The sequence below is a fragment of the Quercus lobata genome, chromosome 11 (assembly GCF_001633185.2).
Source record: "Quercus lobata isolate SW786 chromosome 11, ValleyOak3.0 Primary Assembly, whole genome shotgun sequence".
NCBI lineage: Eukaryota > Viridiplantae > Streptophyta > Magnoliopsida > Fagales > Fagaceae > Quercus > Quercus lobata.
Window position 1 is genome coordinate 39977617 of NC_044914.1, and position 5801 is coordinate 39983417.

Below are 5801 nucleotides of genomic sequence, written 5' to 3' on the forward strand. Positions count from 1 at the left end.
AAATCATGACCCAACCCAACCCACCATCTCCTAAGAATTGACCTAACCTAGTGGGTTGGGTTGGGTCGGGTCGGGTCGATTTTGGTGGGTTGGCAATTTCACTACACACCCCTACCCTTAGTACCTAAAAAATGACCAAAACTCCTTCAATTCCCTCTAACATTTAAAAAAAAAAAATACCATTGCAACCTACAAAATGATCAAAATACCATTAGAACATAGAAAATGACTATAATGCCCCTGAAATCTAGGAATGACTCTCTCTCTCATTTCTTGTAAATTCACCTCCTTTGACATAGAAATGGAGCTAAAAGTGTGAATTGGATTGTCTTCTTTTGCAGTATCAGTTTGCAAACTACTCCAGTCCTGAGTACAAAGACAGTGGTAAAGGATATTTGAAGCTTCAGCTGATTAATCAGAGATCAGATTTCTCATTTGCACTATTTTTTTGGTGGCTTATCAAATGTATGCTCACAAATGTCAATATCTGCATATTTACATGATAACTTATTTGTTTTAGTTGAAGCAATATTTCTTATGCAATGAAATATTATGTTTTCCTGTTTAGTTCTTTGAAAGAAAAAAAAAAATATTCATCTTTTGATATTTTGGAAATTTCATATATAAACAATGCTTGTGATCACTTTCTAATAGAATGAAACCCTTTTTTTATTTTTTGTAACCAACTTCAGCTCATTGGTCGAACTCCTCTTGTATATCTTAACAAAGTCACTGAAGGCTGTGGAGCTTATATTGCTGTCAAGCAAGAAATGATGCAACCTACTGCTAGCATCAAAGACAGGTATCTTCTTTCTTCCTCATAATGATAGATTTACTAGCATATATTTCTTGTTATTACAGTTTAAAACACACATTACTGACTACATTTTTATGATTAAAATGTATAATTGTTTTGTTTATTTCTGTTCATAGAGCAGCACATGCCATGATTGTGGATGCTGAAAAGAAAAACTTAATTACCCTGGGAAGGTTAGCTGAATACTTAACTTAGTGATCTATTTATTTTTCCCTTGTTATAAGATATTTTTGTCTTAAACTTATACTGCAGCTTCAGGTTTGTCTAATTTAGTATAAATGTTATGTTAGATAACTTTGATAGAGCCCACATCAGGAAATATAGGGATCAGTATGGCATTTATCTCAGCCCTCAAAGGATACAAAACGGTTCTAACCATGCCCTCTTACACAAGCTTGGAGAGGAGGGTAACTATAAGAGCATTTAAGCTGATTTAATTCTCACTGATCCCACCAAGGGGATGGGGGGAATAGTTAAGAAGGCATATGATCTTTTGGAATCTACACCAAATGCTTTCATGCTCCAGCAATTTTCAAATCCTGCCAACGCCTTGGTAGTTATCCTGCCTTTAATTTTCTCCTGTAACTGAAAAGTCTTTATTGGCATCATGTAGGATAAAATTTTCTATGCTACATAATTATCTTAAATTATATATAGTTTAGAATCAATTCGAATCTGGTATATACATTATTCATCCTCTCCTGCTTAGTGGATGGTGGATATGTGATTGACCTCAAAACGGAAAACAGGTGCATTTTGAAACTACAGGTCTTGAGATATGGGAAGATACTTATGGACAAGTTGACATTTTTGTCATGGTAATTGGTAGTGGAGGCACTGTCTTTGGGGTTGGACAGTACCTTAAATCCCAAAATCCTAATGTAAAGGTAATGATTCATGATTTGCCCACATTCACCCTTATAATTTTGTTTCATTCCTTGTTAATATTTTAGTTGATTTCTTGTAGATATATGGAGTAGAACCTGCAGAAAGTAACGTATTGAATGGTGGTAAACCAGGTAAAATTCATGCTATTTTCTTTCTTATCTAGTTCCTTTTTTTTATAACCTCTGAAGAGAACAAAGTTGGAAAATTTTCAAATTTATATTTTTTTCGTCCAACTGATATCTAATAATGGAAGACTATAAAAGTAATGAAGATACAGACTTTGTAACTTTCAAGTTTATCTATGCCTTTGTAGATAACATTGTCCTGGTAAGAGAAGTTAACACTCTAATATTGTTGAAATTTTGAATCAGGTTCTCATCAGATTACTGGCAATGGGGTTGGGTTCAAACCAGATATTTTGGACATGGATGTAATGGAAAAAGTTCTTGAGGTAAGTGTTGTTGATGATGCTGTTAGCAATGACAGAAAGATTTTAAAAAGAATATAGTATTCTTGCTAATAGTTTTGGTTTTCCCTAATTGTCATGTTGAAACTTATCTGGTAGGTTAGTAGCGAAGATGCAGTAAATATGGCCAGGGAATTAGCGTTGAAGGAGGGACTTATGGTAATTACTCAAATAACTCTTTGAAGCATATCTATCTCTACACTTTCATGGGTGCTCACAACTTAATTATATCAGCTGATGCTACTGGAGAACGCTTTCTGTGCTTCAGTAACATCTTTTTAGTACCCCCAGATGGACCCAACAAGATGATATCTGGAATGCTATTACGCATTTTATAACTTCGATCGTCCTGGTTAATGCAGGTAGGAATATCATCTGGAGCCAATACAATTGCAGCACTCAGACTCGCTAATATTCCAGAGAACAAGGGCAAACTTATTGTGGTAATAAGAGAAACATATATTCTAATTCCATTTGGTTTGTATCATGTTATGATTAATACCCTTAAACTATTTTCATCAGAGCCAATTGATTTTGCATAAGATAGCTTCAGGATATGCAAACAAATTATAAAGATCAACTTTATTTGTCTATTATCTTATTCTTCTTTAATTCACAAGATTTATACATGAAATGTGAATAAGGTTATATTCTGAAAAAATAATTCTGTTTCCAAAATTCATTTCTCTACACATCACCAGTTTTGGTTGTGAAAAAGCTTCTAATTCAATCAACACAAGCAAATGGTGTTCTTTATTATCAACATCTCTAGTGTTTATGTTCTTATGTAACCAATTTGATTCAAGTATTAATGCCCATAAATGACTGTTGATTGTTTGAATTTCAGACTATTCATCCAAGTTTTGGGGAGCGATACTTGTCATCTGTCCTGTTTCAAAAGCTGAGGAAAGAAGCTGAAAACATGCAACCAGTTTCAGTTGACTAAAGCTTTTGATTGGCTTGCTCAACAAAAAAGGAAAGCTCTCTTGTGGAACTACAATACTACATATATGCAGCAATGTATTTTCTTTTTGATGTTTGGTAGTGGGCTAGAACTTTGTTTTGTTGTAGCATAATAAACAACTGAGGTTGATATCAGATACTATGTACTAAAACATAGGGTCTTACATGTGTACTTGAGTCATGTGGTTCAATATAAGTGTTACATGTAACAATTTACAGCTATTGGCAATTATGAGATTGTTTTTTACCTCTCTAGAGTGGAGCTTGATAATAACGGTTGTATTTTTATTATTATTATTATTTTTTGTTCCAATTTTGGCATGTAACAATTTACAGCTAGAATACAAACACAAACAAAGATTGTTCATGAAAAGAGCTTCCCGGATACAAACATAAGTCCAGACTTCATTATGATTGGTACGTAAGAACCTTTAGACAACGGTAGCTTTGACATGGAGAAGCTTCATTTTTTCTTTAGGACATATCTCTTGCATATAATATTCAAGCTTTACAACTGAGGCTTTATATATATGCTTATATTGCAGTATAAATATTAAGTATAATAATTCCTCTAGTGTTATATACAAAATGGATTAAATTTAATAATGTGATTACATTCGCTTAATAATGTGATTATACAAAACATGTAATTCCTCTAGTGTTGAAATATTATATTTACATGTGAACAAAACATGCTAGTTGCCTAGGCTTTATATTTGTAGCATTCTTCAGCCATAGAGATATTTTTTCCTGCCTAGCTCTGACATTGACAACTACTCCACAAATTTCATCTCCATGATCAAATTGTTATCCAACCATAGCTAGCAACTAATTCCAGCACATTCAGAAAATTAGATACCACATAAAAATGTTGATTAGGAATTTAAATCACTAGCGTGGTCTGAAACATACTGTATATAGCCAACAGGCATCAGATTTCCCACCAAGATCCAAAAACTAATCTGCAGAAAATACAACCAAATCACTTACACTTATTACTCAAGACACAATCTTTAATAAAATATACCTGAAGATGAAGTGCCATTCCAGCACTTATTATTCAAGACACAATCTTCAATATAATATATATTTTGCTTCTAAGCCAAAAGAGATTGCCAAAATAGTTAAGAGTACTTGCTTTACCACATTAAAACTAAAAACTATAATTTATCACATTGTACTCAATATTCTACAAGGAAGACACATATTTGCTAGTCTGGTAAAAAGGCCACAAATTGTGTAATTGACTTCTAAAAATAAACTCTTCATCACCAAATCTACAAAGCATACATGACACTTTTACCAACCACCAAGGAGTAAATAGTCTAATCAATGGAAAATTCATTGGTTGGACAAAACAAAATGAAGCTTTTTTTTTTCATGCACTTGTTAATCAGTCGAGACTGATTACAATTCTTAAAAGGGAAAAATCATAGTACATCAACATCTATTTGATCTCGGAAGTGTAATTTTCCTTGGGTTCTAAAAAAACTGCTTCCATAGAATAAAGTCGTGAGAAAGCTTTTGAATTCATTTGTGCAGCAAATTTATCTTGCAAACAATGACCATTCCAAAATTTATACGAAGAAAAAATATGAAATGGGAGTTCAGGTAGAAAAATGTAGATTCATTTAGAAGAATTGAGGCGGGGCCTTACCTTCACCTTCAATGCCAATTTTTTTCCAGAACAGTGTCTACATATATAACTTCATCGTCCAATGGAACTTCTAGACCCGTGTGCTAAATTCCAAGACTCACTGATATAAGGACCAGTACCAAGAAAGTGAGCATAACAGGGAAATTAATATGGGGAACATGAAGAAAAAAGATCTAATTAATAGCAATACTGTATTTGAAATTTTACTTGGGGACCTAAATAGTTGAAAGAAAACAGCAATCATGGTATTGAAATTTTGTTTCTCAAATAGGAGGAAATTCCAAATCAACTTTTAACAAACAACACCCAAATCTCCTATCAAAATAATAAAAATAAAAACCCAAATCAATTAATAGCATTAGGGATTACTTACAATAAATAAAACTAAAGACAAATCATGTGTTGATAGTCAAAGAAATTTTAATAATCTGTATATTAGTAGTAAAATCAACTTCGTCTGAGAGAAACAGAAAGTGAAAGACAAACCTATTTCAAATATCGTCGCCGGCCGATACTGTTTCTTCTTTGGGTTTTGTTTAGCTGCCCTGGGTTCTTGTGGTTGATTAGTAAGAGAAGAAGAAGCCGAATTCTGGGTTCTTTAGATAAACCGAATCAGAAGCGTGACAGAGTTCGAAGCGTGACAGAAAGAAATTTGTTTTTGAGAAGGAGAAGCGCAGAGAGAAATTTGTTTCTGAGAAGGAGAAGGAGAAGCGCATAGTGAATAGTGGGTTGTTTTAGATTTTTTACTTATATATATAAACTTGTTTGACCGGTAGTCAGTATTTACTCTAAATTACTTCAAATTAAATGAATGGTTCGGATCAAATTTTCATTCATTTAACGGTTTAGATTTAGGTGGGTACCATATCCCAAAAAAAAGAGGGGATATGGTGGAATGACCCTTCATTTGCAAAGCAATTTTGTATATTTACATATTTTTACAAGTATTAATGTGGTGTTTTTTTTAAGTTAAAATGTGTAAAGTTGAGCACTTTTTTATCAGTGGTTGC

General features: G+C 33.0%; 1 long non-coding RNA gene and 1 pseudogene across 2 annotated transcripts; one reads left to right on the plus strand and one right to left on the minus strand.

Annotated features, from left to right (window-relative positions):
• The first annotated feature begins 682 nt into the window (after positions 1 to 682).
• Positions 683 to 3117, plus strand: LOC115968974 (annotated as a pseudogene).
• A 774-nt stretch (positions 3118 to 3891) lies between these two features.
• On the minus strand, positions 3892 to 5489 carry LOC115967416. 2 transcript variants are annotated; one of them, XR_004086449.1, is made up of 4 exons: positions 5278 to 5489; positions 4792 to 4891; positions 4047 to 4096; positions 3892 to 3962 (listed from the first exon to the last, which is right to left on the minus strand). It is a non-coding gene; the product is annotated as an uncharacterized LOC115967416 (long non-coding RNA). The 2 variants fall into 2 exon arrangements; XR_004086448.1 differs by having other exon boundaries at positions 3892 to 4096.
• Positions 5490 to 5801: the final 312 nt, after the last annotated feature.